Source organism: Podarcis muralis, chromosome 3 (assembly GCF_964188315.1).
Source record: "Podarcis muralis chromosome 3, rPodMur119.hap1.1, whole genome shotgun sequence".
NCBI lineage: Eukaryota > Metazoa > Chordata > Lepidosauria > Squamata > Lacertidae > Podarcis > Podarcis muralis.
In genome coordinates this window covers 36,242,141-36,257,750 of record NC_135657.1, presented here as the reverse complement: position 1 = coordinate 36,257,750, position 15,610 = coordinate 36,242,141, and the positions used below count along the sequence as shown (strand labels likewise).

At 44.7% G+C, this 15,610-nt stretch overlaps 1 protein-coding gene across 4 annotated transcripts in view; it reads left to right on the top strand.

The window, feature by feature from the left end:
- Nucleotides 1–15,610, top strand: part of DAAM2 (dishevelled associated activator of morphogenesis 2) — a 228,822-nt gene that overhangs the window by 30,983 nt on the left and 182,229 nt on the right. For 2 of the 4 annotated variants that reach the window (XM_077925644.1, XM_028724410.2), the window contains exon 1: nt 3,392–3,730. The exons of the other annotated variants lie outside the window; for them this stretch is intronic. The gene's annotated coding sequence lies outside the window, so the exon portion shown is untranslated. Of the gene's footprint in view, nt 1–3,391; nt 3,731–15,610 lie in introns of those variants that run through there. 4 annotated transcript variants of the gene reach the window in all.

Genomic DNA, 15,610 nt, shown 5'->3' with positions numbered 1-15,610 from the left:
AGGGGCACATCCACTTTATATAAATAGACACGTCCTGGCAGCACCAGAATCAACGCCAAGTTACCATGGATGTTCAGAAGACTAGTAGAGTAGAGAAAACAGTGTTATATTGTGATTGGCCAGCATTGCCACTTATTTGGCCAATATGTACCTTTTCTGTGGTTAGTTGGGCATCTATTCTAGACCAGTGCCAGTCTGCCATCTGTTTCCTTTTGGTCTAGGGAGGCAATTTCTGCTGTTGGATGGGAAACTCTCTTTTTTTGTGCAAGAGTCAACAGAATATTGCCTGGTGGGTAGCAAGATTATATTTTCTCCTGTTTCTTCTGGGTGAGAGAGACTCTGAGAATGGCATCTTCCCCACAGCAGGAAGAGCAGGATTCCCACCCTTGCAGCTATTTGCCTATTGGTGTTGCAGAAAGTGAGAAGGAAATTATTTGGTCTCCTCTAGACTGTCAGTGGGGACGCGGGTGGCGCTGTGGGTAAAAGCCTCAGCGCCTAGGGCTTGCCGATCGAAAGGTCGGCGGTTCGAATCCCCGTGGCGGGGTGCGCTCCCGTTGCTCGGTCCCAGCGCCTGCCAACCTAGCAGTTTGAAAGCACCCCCGGGTGCAAGTAGATAAATAGGGACCGCTTACTGGCGGAAAGGTAAACGGCGTTTCCGTGTGCTGCGCTGGCTCGCCAGATGCAGCTTTGTCACGCTGGCCACATGACCCGGAAGTGTCTCCGGACAGCGCTGGCCCTCGGCCTCTTAAGTGAGATGGGCGCACAACCCTAGAGTTTGTCAAGACTGGCCCGTACGGGCAGGGGTACCTTTACCTTTACCTTTTTAGACTGTCGGTATTTTGCAAGAAGGATTCAATTACTTGCCGGAAATTAAATCACTCTGTAGAAACAAATCCACTTAAAAACAAAGCAAGGTTGTCAGTTGTTTTTCATTTTTTCATTTTTTATTTTTGCAACTAGGAAAGTGATGGGGAAATGCACTAAAAAGTGGAGAATAGATGATTGATTGATGGGGAGATGTGTAAACTCTGTGCAAGCAAATTGGGATGAATGCTCGTTGTCATATTACCTCCCTACAAGCAAAACTGGATGCACCCTATACCTTAAAAGCACATTCACAACTCTTTCTTTTTCTCAAGGAATTGTGGGCACTGTAGTTTGCTCCTCACAGAGTTACAATTCCTAGCAACCCTCAGCAAACTATAGTGCCCAGAATTCTTTGAGGGAAACAATGTGCTTCAAATGTGCTTTAAAGGTACAGGGTGTACACAGCCATATTCGAACCCCTGTGTAAGCATTGTGCAAGGAAATCAGGATGAATGCTCAGCAAACAGGAGGCTTTCAATCTTTAACTGGGCTCAGCTGGAGGCATGCATCCATGTGCTATTGAGTGCTTGTGGAGAATGAGCATTGAGGCCTTTCCCCTCCTGCAATGGCACAGTTGTGTCTCACAGTTGTGAGCTGAAGAACAGGGAAGTATGGAATCTTCCAGTGGCCCTCTTTGGGCTTCTGGTTGTGCGAGAACCTTCTGGGATGAATTGTTTCCATAGGATGGGAGAAGAAGAATCACAGCATCATAGAGTTGGAAGGGCTTCCATTTAGTCCAACCCCCTGCAATGCAGGAATCACAGCTATAGAATCCCTGACCATCCAACCTCTGTTTTGAAAACCTCCAGTGAAGGAGAGTCCACCACCTTCTGTTCCACTGTCAAACAGCTCTGTCAGAAAGTTCTTCCTAATGTTTAAGCCGAATCTCCTTTCTTGCAATTTGATTAAAATTATTATTCATCAGTCACTTTTTTCCAAAAATGAAACTCAAAGCAACTTACAAAAATGAACATCAGAAACAAATATAAAAAGAGGCTAGAACATCCTAAAATGCACAAATAATAGAAAAACAGATCTACACCACTAAAATTAAGATCCAAAGACGTGGGTGAATAAGAATGTTCTTGCCTAAAAATGCGACTGATGGTGCCAGGCAAGTCTCCCTGGGGAGAGCTTATCACAAAGTTGAGGAAGCTGTCTTACACTAATTCAGACTTCTGGTCCATCTGTGCTGGGGGTGGCTAATCTGTGGCTCTCCAGATGTGGGACTCCAGCTCCTACCAGCCTCAGTCAGGAGGGCCAATAGCCAGGAATGATGGATGTTGTTGTTGAGCAACATCCAGACAATTTCCCCATCCCTGATCTACAGAGTGGCTTTCCAGAGTTTCTGGCAGGAAGCTTTCCCAGCACTACCTGGAAATACTGGGGATTGAGCCTGGGAATATTTTGCAGGGAAAGCATGCCTGTACCACTAAGCTCTGGCCCTGCCCACTCTACCATTGTCACATATTTTGGAAGCAAATTCCATACCTGAGCTGTGCTCTGTGTGAAAAAAGCATTTCTGTCTGTCTTGCCCTTAATCTCCATTTAGCATAATGACTGTGAGATCTAGTATTGTGGGAGGGGGAGAAACTGCAAACTTGAGGATCACTTGATTGACAAGGGGACTATAAATCTGAAAACTAGCAAGCCAACCAAATAAATATAATATGAAGTAGGGTTAGAGTGGGGCATAGTCTTCTGATTCTTTCCTGTGCTTCTTGCTAATGAATTAGCAGCTGCACCGAGACAATCCTCAAAGCCCCATGGCTACCTCTACCAACATGACTCTAACTCAGGGCATACAGAATATTGTCAGTGGCCCATTTAGAGATCACAAACGTGCGATTTGCAATTTTTTTTAAAAATAAGCAATAAAAATAATAAAAATAAAATAAAATAAATCCAATGCTAAAGTCACTTGCAGATGACTTGCTTATTGGACATTAATCTTGATTTGTTTGAACAAAGTTTATGGCAGGTGAGAGAGAGAGAGAACGAACCTCTGGCTTGTGGGTCTCACTAGGCCTCACCATTTTGGCCCACAAGGTGCTTTCAGTCAAATCATGTTCACCTGCCCACATGTGATGTCATCTATGATGTCAGCTGTGGGGCAGTTAAAGGTGCCTGCTATGTCCCTTCCCCGGTGCTTCCTAAACCTATCAGTTGACCTATTGGTCTTTGGACACTTTACATAACATTCTGACTGGCTGCACAAAGTTTGTGGGGAGTTCATTCAACGCTATTTATCAAACAATCAGTTGGATTTGTTTTCTTGGGTCAGAGCCATTGATCTCCCACACTACCCAGTGCTTTTCCGCATCACTTTCCTTACTGCGAAAAGATCTCCCCCCCCAACCACACACTCCCGACGTAGCTTTGTTGCACAAAAGTGCCAAGTCCGTTTTGAGTGCCCCACCTGCGCTGACCTCTGCATCCCAGCAGCAAAATAGCAGCAGATCGGGAGGGCGTCCCTCAGATTAAGCACGCGCCGCCGCGTGAAGGAAGACAGGGCTTCTTTCCCGCGGGAGCGCCCGGGCGCTTCTTCCCCTGCGCGCCCCGTCGGGGCTGTGGCCCCTTTAAGAGCGCGTAGCGCAGGAGCGCCTAGCTGAGCTTGCGGCGCTCGTAAAGCGGCCGCTGGCTGGACGAGGAAGCGGCGCCTGCTCTTTAGGCGAAGGCGAAGACGCCGCTGCAGCGACAGCAGCAGCAGCAGCAGCCCGCAGGCTCCGCCGCCCCTTTCCCTTGCCTGGTGCACTTGGGCGTCCAGGGGGCTTGGCTGGCGGACACGGGATGGCCGCGCCGGAGCCCTGAGCTCAGCCGTTTGCGGTGAAAGCCAAGTCCGGAGCGCTGCTTGAGCTTCTGGGTAAGTCCAACCCAAGTGATCGTAGCTTTTTAGGGCGCTCTTTAATTTTTTAAAAAAACATTCTCCGCAGGCTACATTTATGGTCTCTCCTGAGCAGAGCAGCTGCAAAAACACAAGGGAGAGAGCCGAGATGGGAAAGGAGAGCCTCTCGAGCGTTTGCAGCCCTTTTCTAAAATCAAAACCCCCTTTCCCACGTTAGCTCTTGGGGCGAAGAAGGCAAGCCTGCCAGCCTGCTGGCAAAAAGCGGTGCGTTAGAGGACAGGCAGAAGTCTGTGAGAAGAAGCCTTTTTGTTTCTATTTTTGCACGGAATAGGGAGATTATTAACAGTGCAATGCTGTGCATGTCTATTCTGAACTCACTGGGTACATGCAACCTAAATATGACTTTCTTCCACGGGGTTTTCTTAAGGAGACTTGTCATTTATATTTTGCATGTCGAGCATTTTTTTTCTTTCTGGAGGCGGCCGGAAATTGTATCGGGAAGAGGTCAATTTCTAAAATGAAAGCGAAGGGGGGTTGTTTTGAAGTGCCTGCAGATTTCTGAGTCGCAATCGTCGCCTGTAATTGAAATGGGCAGAAGCGAAGGCGCTGGGCAGCGTCCCTGGGTACAGTTCCCGCGTGGGTCGGGTAGAGGGCGCTGCTGCGACGCCTGGCGATAATCCGCCGTAAAACAGCCAGGGAAGTTGGTAAAACTCAGTTAAGTGAATAATTCAGTGGTGATAAGCTGGTAGAAAGGGAGTGGTGATTCATCAGGGCAGCGAGCACCGCAGTGCAGCATCGGGGAAGCAAACCCATTCATGATTTTGAGTAGACGAGTAGAGTTAGTCACGTGACGTGTTTTAAGAATGAAGCTTTGGCCAATCGGAATTAAGAACATAGTATTAGGAATTCTTGACACACCTTCCTGAAGGTTCATCCCTCTGGTGCCCATAGGTACTACGGAGGGATATGCAGAGCAGCTTAAAACTTTGTGTACTGTTTTGTTGTTGGCAGTGCAGTGATGCATCTGGCTGGATCCTGGTTAAGGAACAGACTTGTGGATCTTCCTAAATACACATACATTGAAAGTAGCTGCGCTAATTTATTAACACAAAGTTAATAGTCATATTTTTATTAGGACCAGCTAAATGTCTTAAAGTTATGAGTAATCTGCCAGGTCCCCCAAACTCTTCTGTCTGAATGTTATGCAAAGAAAACAAAATGGGGAGGAGGGGAGAGAAACTCCCCCCCCAAAAAAAATAATGGTGCTTTTTGACCTGTTTTTGGGGTGGGTGTGTTAGCATCCAACCTTAAGAAGAGCTCAGAGGCAATTAAAAACACTTGCTTGTTACTTTGTGACATTTTACTTCTAGTAAAGAGATTGTCCTCCTGTTACTTTTGGACATTGGGATGGTTCGATAAATGTTTCCTCAAAGGGTGTTGAGCTATGTATTCTGAACAGGAAGAGAAGCATGACAAGATGTGGTGCTGTCAGACATATGGTCCATTTAGCCTGGCTTTGTCAAACTTGACAGCAGTGGCTCTTGAGCTGATTTCTAATGCAGATGTGTAAGATTTCTTAACACATGGACCTGTGTTCTTGCCCCGTAACTGTGTACCAACTATGGTCAAGTGCAGATGGCAGTGAACTTGAAGGGAAAGAAACCTCACATTCATTTTCTTTGCTTTTTTGCTCATGTTGTAATGTTCACTGCCCTTGCTTTTCCTCGCTTTTGCATTACGTATAGTCATGCTCATTATTTTGACCCTAGCTCCTAAAGATGTACTTACATGTGCATCCCATTGAAGACTCAGACAAAATGAACCTTTGAGATCTGTTCCTGTGGTGTTGATACTGTTGTTTTGTTGGCGGGACAGAAGGACAGCCTGAGTGTCAGATTTTTTTAAAAAAATACAAGGTCATCAGCAGTTGATTGTATCTTTAGGATATATCTGAGACTGGCTGAGCTAGGCCATTATAAATGTATTATTCCTCCCCCCTTTTTTGGGCTTAACCCTGTAAATTTAAAGTTACAAAGCTGGGGCACAATTGACTGATTTACTGCTGACAACATGAGCTGGTTGCGTCTAATTCTTGGAAAAGCTGATGAAAACATGTTATGAAATCTGCTCATTCAGATCCTTGACATTTACAATTCATTGAGATTCCCCACGCCCACCCTCAGCTCGCGCTTATGGGTACTGACTGGTTTATTTATGTACATAAGAGTTGTGCGTGGGAAATTTAAGAAGATGCATGTGTTTTCAGACGTACCCAGTCTTCTTAGAGGTATATCAGGGTCATGATTTTTCTTCATCTTTATTTCATACTTGTGTCTTAAAGACAGAGGAGGGAAAATATTGTTGAAAATTGAGAGAGCAGTTTTGGAATCCTAAGAAGTTGATTAGGCTTGTAGGGGAGAGAAGATGTACTCTCGCTTCTGTCAGGTTTTTCAATTGATCCATAGTGAATAACACTTTCCTCAAGCTGGGATTCTTCTTGTATAGATTGGTTGTATTCACTCTGGTATGGAAGCATCATTTTTGCGGGTCAAATTTTGTCATGTGGACCTGTAAAGGGGGAAAAAGTGCAGATAGATTTTAGGTTCTAGGAGGGTATAACTACTGTGGCCAAGGAAGTGACAATACTATCCCTTCCTTTCTGAAGGTCACCAAGTGTTCCTTCCAGGAATGAAGATGCCTTGGGCAGCTTTCATTTGCATGGGAAATGTAGTTTGTATCACAGGGCATAACATTACTTCACCAAATATCTTATTGACTGGGGTGTGAAGCAAGACCTTTTCTGTAGTGGCACCCTGGTGGTGGAATTCCTTTTCTCAAGGGGCCCAATCGACCCCTTTGCTATTTGGACAGGCTGTTAAGACATTCACCCCCCAAAAAAAATGTTTCTGTCCTATTTTGCAAAGTATTGTTTTTGCTCTCACTTTATTTTCTGTACGAGCGTACATTACCAATTGTTTCAGTTTATGCAGTGAGCCACAGAAAAAGGTTGGATAAAAATATTGTGAAATCAATAAAATAGGGGATGAATATTCCCCAGATACCTGCTCCCCCACCCTCTTCTGCTGCATGGCAGGGTGGGTGGGAGCAATGAGCACCTATCAAATCCCGACTAGGGAGAAGGCTTGTATCTCCCTTAACAGCTATTCCGTTTTGGAGATCTATGGCTTTTATTGAGTACACCAGACTTTTTCAACCTGATGCCCTTCTGATATTTGGAACTGCAGTTCACAACAGAAACTGCTGGGACTAGGTGGGTCTGCTGGGAGCTGTAGTGCAGAACATTTGGCAAGCCTTAGGTTGGCAAAGGCCAGGCTACAACAACCTCCTTTCAGGGACAACTGAAGGTGGCGTCAAAAGGGTGTGTGTGTACTTGTTTAGCATATTCACTAATATTTTTTAAAAAAAATCAATGAATGAGCAAGTGCTGGAAAACCTTGCTTGAACTGTTTAGTACAAACATGACACTGCTTTCTGTCTTGGATTGATTTAAAAAATATATAATTTCTTGGCTTCTGACTCCCCCCCCCCCCTGGGTGGTGCACTGCATTTCTGTGGACACATGACCCCAAAGTCTCCAAAGCCTTTGAGTGAATTTGCCTCCTGCTGACCGTGGTCTTAGCAACCTGACTGCCCCTCTGCTGCAGGGTATCCACAACAACTTGTTTCTTGACAGGATTCCCTGCTAAAATGACCTACTTTTTGCACCCTGCCACCTGTTTTCTGCACTTGCATGCTGCTCATTCTGGTATGTGTGCATAATTGCAATCCGGTCCTTTTAAATGCTGTTTTATGCTTAGCAAGTGCAGTGACTGAAATCTTCTGTTCATGGAATGGCTGCGTTCCGGGCAGAGCAATAGAGAGGGGAAGGGCAATAGCTCAGTGGCAGAGCGTCAGTGTTGCATGCAGAAGGTCACAGGTTCAATCCTCAGCTTCTCCAGGTAGGGGTGGGAGAAAACCTGACCTGGAAATCATGGAGAGCTGCTGCCAGTCAGTGTAGACAATACTGTGCCAAATGGATCAATGGTCTGACTCTGTATAAGGCAGCTTCCTCTGTTCCTATTTCAGCTCTTTTGTATTAGATTAGAGTATCCTGTATCTCCCCACCCTTCTTTTTTGCAATTTGCCTGTTGCTGCCACAATAACAGATACTTTAGTGCTTATTACTATAGTAACAAATGCTATCCAGCTTGTAGTCTGTAAGGGCAGAGCAATAGAAAGTTCCTGCTGGATACTCCTAGTAAGTACTCCTGAAGTACCATTTTAACAGACAATTTTATATGCCACCCTACAGTACCATGACTCCCAGGGCAGCATATAATTTAAAAAATGGAGACGTTAAAATCATAAAAACAAGACACCAGAAGAGTCACGGAAGCAAAACCACTAAAACCCAGCATGTCTAAAACCAGCTATAAAAGCACATTTGAATGTCTGGTCACATTTCTTTGCCTGGTGCTGTGAAAGGACATATTTGAGGTGCTGGGACTGGAAAGGCCCTCATTTCTCATGGTCACCACTTGCCTCATTTTGGAGGGTGGAGGGACGTGGTGGAGGCTTTGAATTTACTGAGTTTATTTAAACCATTTTTACCCTGCTCCTTCAGTCAAAAAATTTCCCAGAGTGACTTAAATAAGATCAATACATGGCATGTGTGTATTTGTGTGTGTGTGTGTGTGTGTTGGAATTCCTGTCTTCAGGTTTATAATCTATATGGTCCAATGCAAAAGGCGGGGGAAGGAATGAGGTGAGAAGAGGAAAACAAGCCAACTTGGGTATTAGGTCTTAAAGTCACATAGTACATCTATCAGGGATGGGAAACGTTTTTCAGCCAGAGGACACCTTCCAAAGGCTACACACAAGTAGTGGGCAGTGACAGAGGTGCCAGGAGGGTGGAAGATGTGACTTTTTACCTTCGTTCTGTAGGCTACAGCCTCTTGTGGGAGAATTCTGTCTGTTTTTTGTTGCTGGCATTTGACACTGGCGTTCTCAAAATGCTCCCTTCATGCTTGTACATCTCATGTGACCACAGCTGAACTCCTTTAATAATACTTCATTTTCATAGGATGGTTTAGACGATGCTCTCAACTTGGGCACTACTGGGAAGACCACCCTCTTCCTTGAAGTGTGTGTCTGCTGTTCAGTTAAAGCCAAAATGGCACGTTTAGCGGTATAATAATGTGCTCTGGGACTTTAGAGTGTATGTGAGGGATTACATCTTTAAACTAGCGCTGGGGCTTTTTTCACCCAAGGGCCACCTTCCATCATGAACAACCTTCTGGGGCTCTGAGTGAGTGGTGTTTGTATCCATGGGCAAAAGAGGGTGAAGCAATGGATGTGACTTTGTATAGTAGGCTACAAAGGCAGACAACCACTCCTACACTTGCCCTTGCATTCAGTCACAGTTCAAAAAGAAATTCCAGCCAGGCAACAGCACTCAAAAAGGATAAGGAGGAGGGATAGTGAGGGGTATGGCCAAGTGAGAGGGGTGTGGCCTGAGGGAGTCCCAAGGATCAGATAAAGAAGCCTTGAGAGCCACATTTGACTTCTGGGCCTGGGTTTCTCAGTCCTGCTGTAAATATTCCCCAGAAGCCAAAATCCCTTGCTCATGGAAAGCGGACAAGTCAGTGAGAAGTGTTCTGCAGAGATCATACCAGGGCGGTCATACCATATTCTAGCATGCCACTTTGCTGCTTGGAAGAAGAAGAAGAGTTTGGATTTGATATCCCACTTTATCACTACCCGAAGGAGTCTCAAAGCGGCTAACATTCTCCTTTCCCTTCCTCCCCCACAACAAAAACTCTGTGAGGTGAGTGGGGCTGAGAGACTTCAGAGTGACTAGCCCAAGGTCACCCAGCAGCTGCATGTGGAGGAGTGGGGAAGTGAACCCGGTTCACCAGATTACAAGTCTACTGCTCTTAACCACTACACCACACTGGCTCTAGTGTCTAGACCAGTGTTTCCCAACCTTGGGCCTCCAGCTGTTTTTGAACTACAACTCCCATCATCCCTAGCTAGCAAGACCAGTGGTCAGGGATGATGGGAATTGTAGTTCAAAAACAGCTGGAGGCCCAAGGTTGGGAAACACTGGTCTAGACACTAGCCCAGGACCTAGAAGTATGTTTTGTTCCCCAGCTGGTTTCACCAGCCCTCAATCAGTTGCTGGTGAGTTCTCTTAATTTCTTAAATATCTGTTTCTTCTTCAGGTTTCCCCCTTACTTCTTGGAACCGACTGTGTTAAGATCCTTGAGCCAGATGGTTGTTTCTAAAATAGCTTGGCATAGTCTTGAAACAGGTTTTATTTGCTGTGTCTGTTTTTATAGGATTGGCTCAACAGCCTTAATCTTTTGCTCAAAGAATATTTTAAGAATGCAAATGGGAGTTTGCGTTGCCAGGGTTTTTAACTGTTTCCTTTTTTTAAAAAAAACAACCCCACACTCCAAACACAACAAAGTGTTACAAATGACCATAATTTATTTATTTAGTTCTGCTGACGAAAAGATTGAAATGATGGTCTACTTCTTTTTCAAACCACATTTAGCTAACAAACCATCTTAGTGATAAATGTGAAGGTTGGTGTTGTGTCTCCTACAGTTCTACAATCCAGCATCCACCTCCGTTCCCACAGTATATGTCTCAATATCTTCCCAAGTCCCCAAATGAATGAGACTTGCAGCATGCGAGACATTTTTTAAAGCCATATATTTGTATGGTGGTAGTGCAGCTGCTGTGAACTGGTAATGGGTCCCAAGCCACTCATTGAAGGCCAGTGATCTGACTGACCCTGAAGATGGCGTTCATATCCTGAGCGTGGCCCAATTAAAAACAATAACAACAAACTTGTTCTTGACAAGTGCAGGCCATGTCTGTTCCAGAAGAAGTGTGAGATTCCCCCACCTCTGTCGTCTTACCCAACCCTACTCATCCTTCTAGGATTCTTGTACTCCATCAAGAGCAGCTCCATTCATGAACTTCAAAAAGATCCGAACTTCTTTGGCCGCTCATTAGGAGGAGCGGTTTTGACATTTTTTTTTAGCTCAGACATACCTTCCTGTCTTGATGGCCTGCATATTATTATTTAAGGTGGCTCTAGCAGAACTGCTGACTTGTAAAGAGGAGCTTATAGGAAATGAAATGGATGCCAGAGCCATTCTTCTTGAACACATCGTTTCCCCACTTCCTGGCCTTTCCCTCCAGGGTCTCGTATTTGGTCTTTGGCAGGTTTGAGATGTGTAGGTGGTTGAAAGGTTGTCCAATCGCAGGATGATCTTGCCTGCTATAATTGCTGTTGCCTAATGCAATATCCATGCAGAGGAAGGTGGGCTAAGGACAGGCTGGAAGAAACCACCTCTGGCTTTTATGGTTTTGTCTCATTGGTGTCGTTTGCATGGCTCAAACGTGGCATTTTGTGGCTTCACAAATATACAATGTGGGTGCCATGTAGCAAAATTTGGCGGGGCGTGTTGAAGACATCTGCAGCTCTGTTGCCAGTAATGTTACCTAGATTTGGCTACTATGCAGTGCGATTGTATGGCTGTGTTTATTTTGAAATCTGCTGAAATAACTGTAACTTCAGCTCTTGGAGCAGAATTTTTCCAGCAGTTGATGAAGCTGGAGGGCTCCCCAAATGGAAATGCTCTTGTGTTATCATTTTCAGTTAATTAAGAAAATAAACGGCTGAATCCTGATAGAGGTAGTTTTACAAATTCTGTGTATATTGCTTCAACTCTGTGCTGGCTGCCCTTTCCTTTGAGAGAATCGGTTGCCAGAGTCCTGAAGCAGAACTGAGGGAGGGAGAGAGAGAGAGAGAAAGAAAGAGAAATACTGTAACTCATTTCTCTTCTAGGTTTATTAAGCGTGTGTTTGACTAAAGCTTTAAAAAGTGCCCAGAGAGCATGAACTGGAAACTCTTAGCCTCTGAGTGAGTTTTTGATGGAAACATTTTAAAGGATCAATTTTATCTGCTGGTACGGAAGCAAAACATTTTTGTAGCAACCCGATAATGCCAGTAAAATGACTTTGGATTGGATTGGCTGTGCCAAATTTTCGTTACAAGTAGAAAATGATACAGTTCCCTCTGTAAAGGAAAGGCAAATAAGAAATGGGATCAGGGCATTTTTCTTGGTACTCAAACGTATGTATCTTTTGTGCTCAGTTTATCTGAAGCTGCCACCACCTTAAAAGGTTTTAGATGCATAACTGCTAATGAATTAAAATCCTAACTTGTTCCTGTTAGTATGTATTGGAAAGGTGGGGAAAATCTCTTGCTTCTGATTTGAAGTAGTGCTGTTCCTTATCTACATTGAACACACTCTGTCTCCAATTAACTGAACATACTTTTTAGTATGATGTTCTTTTAGGGAAGCTTCCCAAGTGCGCTTAAGATGTGTGCCAGCACTGGATTTTTGGTCCTAATATATCCTATCCCGTGGATGCCAGCCAATGCATAATTTCAAGCCAGCAACTATCTCCATGATTGTGTTTGTATTTCCTCCAGTGGCCGCAAATTCAGAGGTGTCTGCCAGGTTGCTGCGACCTATGACATGGTTTATACTGATCTTTATCCGTAAGGTACCCTGCCCTTGTGCCCCAGCCATTTGGAGCATTTACCATTGCAAAAGCCAGACCAAAAATGGTGATAGAACCTCCTTTTCCTCTTAAATCTCTACATTTCTGCACCTGTTTCATTTATAAATGGAGTTGTGAGACTCAGCAAATGGTCTTATCACTCCCATAATACTGTTTGATGCTGGCTGGACAAATAAGGCTGGGGCTAAAAAGGTGTTTGTGCAGTATTGGAGAGAAATTCGAAGCAGTGCCCAGGTGATCCCTTGTTTCAGCACAAGCATCTCTGCTTGCCTGATCAAACAATATCCCCATTCCTCCTCCTGTACTCTTCTGGGGGTTCTCCTGACTCTCCCCTTCAGAGCCAATGAGGGTGGGGAACGGAAGGGACACAAAGGGGAGGAGATAGGGTTATGCACTAGCAGAAGCACATGTGCCGTTGAATAGCTGTTGATCTGACCCTTGGCATGGACATATATGGATGTGATGGTGCATGGCACAGTGTTTTTTAGGACCATGGACAAATGATACATGTGGAAATTGACTGTACAGATGTGGTTCACTGACCATATTCATGGAATAAAAAAAATAAAAAAATTGTCCAGTAGCACCTTAGAGACCAACTAAGTTTGTTCTGGGTATAAACTTTCATGTGCACGCACACTTCTTCAGATACTGTAAGCTTATACCCAGAACAAACTTAGTTGGTCTCTAAGGTGCTACTGAACAATTTTAAATTTTTATTTATTTATTTCGACTGCAACAGACCAACACGGCTGCCTACCTGAATCCATATTCATGGAAGACAATCTTGCTCGGCTACGAGCGATTGCCAAAGAGAAGAAACTGAGCCCTTATCTGAGAATTGTGATTTGTTGTGCTGCAGCGTGATCTGGGGTAGATCTGTAGGTCAGTGTCGCTGGCTCTCTCAATCCCTTGCTGATGGTTGTGGAGATGTTGTGTGATGCGGTACAGATCACAGTCCTCTGTTTGAGATCACGGTGGACATGGGACTTAGATATGATGCACCGTACACAGTTTTGTGTTTTCATGTGTGTATGTTTAAAAGATAGCAACACACATTCCATCCCCCTCATTGTGCTTGATTCATTTCAACACACTGGGATTTCTCTGAACTATGCTTTATTATTTATTTATGGATTTAGATACTGCTTAATGCTGGAATAGGCCTCTGAACAGTTTACAAGTGTAAAAACCAATTACACAGACATTAAAATCGAAGCATCCACCATTAGAATATGCAATAAAACAATCTCAATAAAATAACACAATAATTAAAATAGGAAAATCTTGGTAAGAGATTTAGGAAATGCCTGTATGAAACAGCTGTGTCCTCAGAAGCCTCCGGAATGCCAATACTGATGGAGGTCTCTCATATTTCCGTGGGGAGTACGTTCCGTAACATGGTACCACCAATGAAGGTCTGTGTCAGTGCTGCCACAAGCTGATAAAATGGTACCTCGGGTTACAAACGCCTCGGGTTACAAACGCTTCGGGTTACAAACACTTCAGGTTACAAACTTTGTTAACCCGGAAGTAGTACCTTGGGTTGAGAACTTTGCCCCAGGATGAGAACGGAAATTGCACGCTGGCGGCATGGCGGCAGCAGGAGGCCCCATTAGCGAAAGCGCGCCTCAGGTTAAGAACGGACCTCCGGAACAAATTAAGTTTGTAACCCAAGGTACCACTGTACTCAGTAAGCCACGGCACAATTAACTGGATTCCGTTTCTTAATCTTAATGCCTTTACAGAATTGCATAGTTTAAAAATTCCCAGAAGTGTGTTGGTAGGCGAGCGCTTCTAATAATTCTTCAGGGGGTAATGTAAAACTTTTTGGAGGCTCACAGATCTATGTTTGGTGTTTTTCTGGTGATTTTTCCCGTAACACCAAGAAAGAACTTGCAGTCAAACCTAAGTAAGGAACCCTTTGCAATTTTAATTTCTTGAGTGGGAATGTGTCTAGCGAGGGTCTGAACGAATGACATCTCAATTGATTTCTTTTTGTGGATAGGAGTTACTCAGCAGTCTACCGACTGCCTTGTTTCTCTCAGCAGGCAGAGAAAAGCTTTGCCCAGAGTACTGCCAAGAATAGAAGTGCCTTCATTTAAAAGTGAATATGGCTGCCATGGGGGAAGAAAATTGCACAGTTCCTTTTCTTGGAGCTGGGAAATATGTAACTCTTTACAGTTTGTTTCTGTCTCATTGAGAGCTGATCAGATACGACACTTTTTCACCCTCTCGAAAGGCAAGAAAGTGAAGACAGATTCCTAGAGGATAAGGCTTATTGAGGGCTACTAACCACAGTGGCTATGTTCTATCTCCTCTGTCAGAAGCAATAAGCCTCTTACTACCACTTGCTGAGAACCAGAAGTGGGGAAAGCACTGTCGCACTCATGCCCTGCTTGCAGGCTTTCTATAGGCATCTGGTGGGTCATCCTTGTGACAGCAGGATGTTGGACTAGAGGGGTCTTTAGCCTGATCCAATGTGGTTCTTCTTACATTCTTATAAGGGGATTAGAAGAAATGTCTCTGCTTGAAGTTGGGAAGGGAAAGGTATGTCAAGCTGATTGAGCTGTGAGTTTCATGCCAACAGGCCGGGGTGACTTCCCAGTTCTGGGGAACCTACTTGTTTTCTGCTGGCATCTGTCCTGCCAAATGCTATAGGTTTTAGAGAAAAGATGGTAACAGTATGTTATGGTTTTGTACAGTATATATCTTTTTGCTATATCCTCCACCAGTGAGATGCTTTTGAATTATGGTGCTGGAGGAGACTCTTGAGAGTCCCATGGACTGCAAGAAGAACAAACCTATCCATTCTTAAGGAAATCAGCCCTGAGTGCTCACTGGAAGGACAGATCGTGAAGCTGAGGCTCCAATACTTTGGCCACTTCATGAGAAGAGAAGACTCCCTGGGAAAGACCCTGATGTTGGAGGGCACAAGGAGAAGGGGACGACAGAGGATGAGATGGTTGGACAGTGTTCTCAAAGCTACCAACATGAGTTTGACCAAACTGCGGGAGGCAGTGGAAGACAGGAGTGCCTGGCGTGCTCTGGTCCATGGGGTCACGAAGAGTCGGACACGACTAAACGACTAAACAACAACAACAACCACCACCAGTGAGATCGCGAAAGATGCAAGGGATACTCACCTTTGCAGCTGAGGCTGGATGAATGGTTCTGAATCCTTTTTGGAGTTTTCCCTTTGGCCCTGCAGCCTGAACTGCGCTGTCTCAGAGTCAAAAGCTGTCTATGGAGGGAATGTGGGATTTCGTACAAGGGTCAGGATCCAGGCAA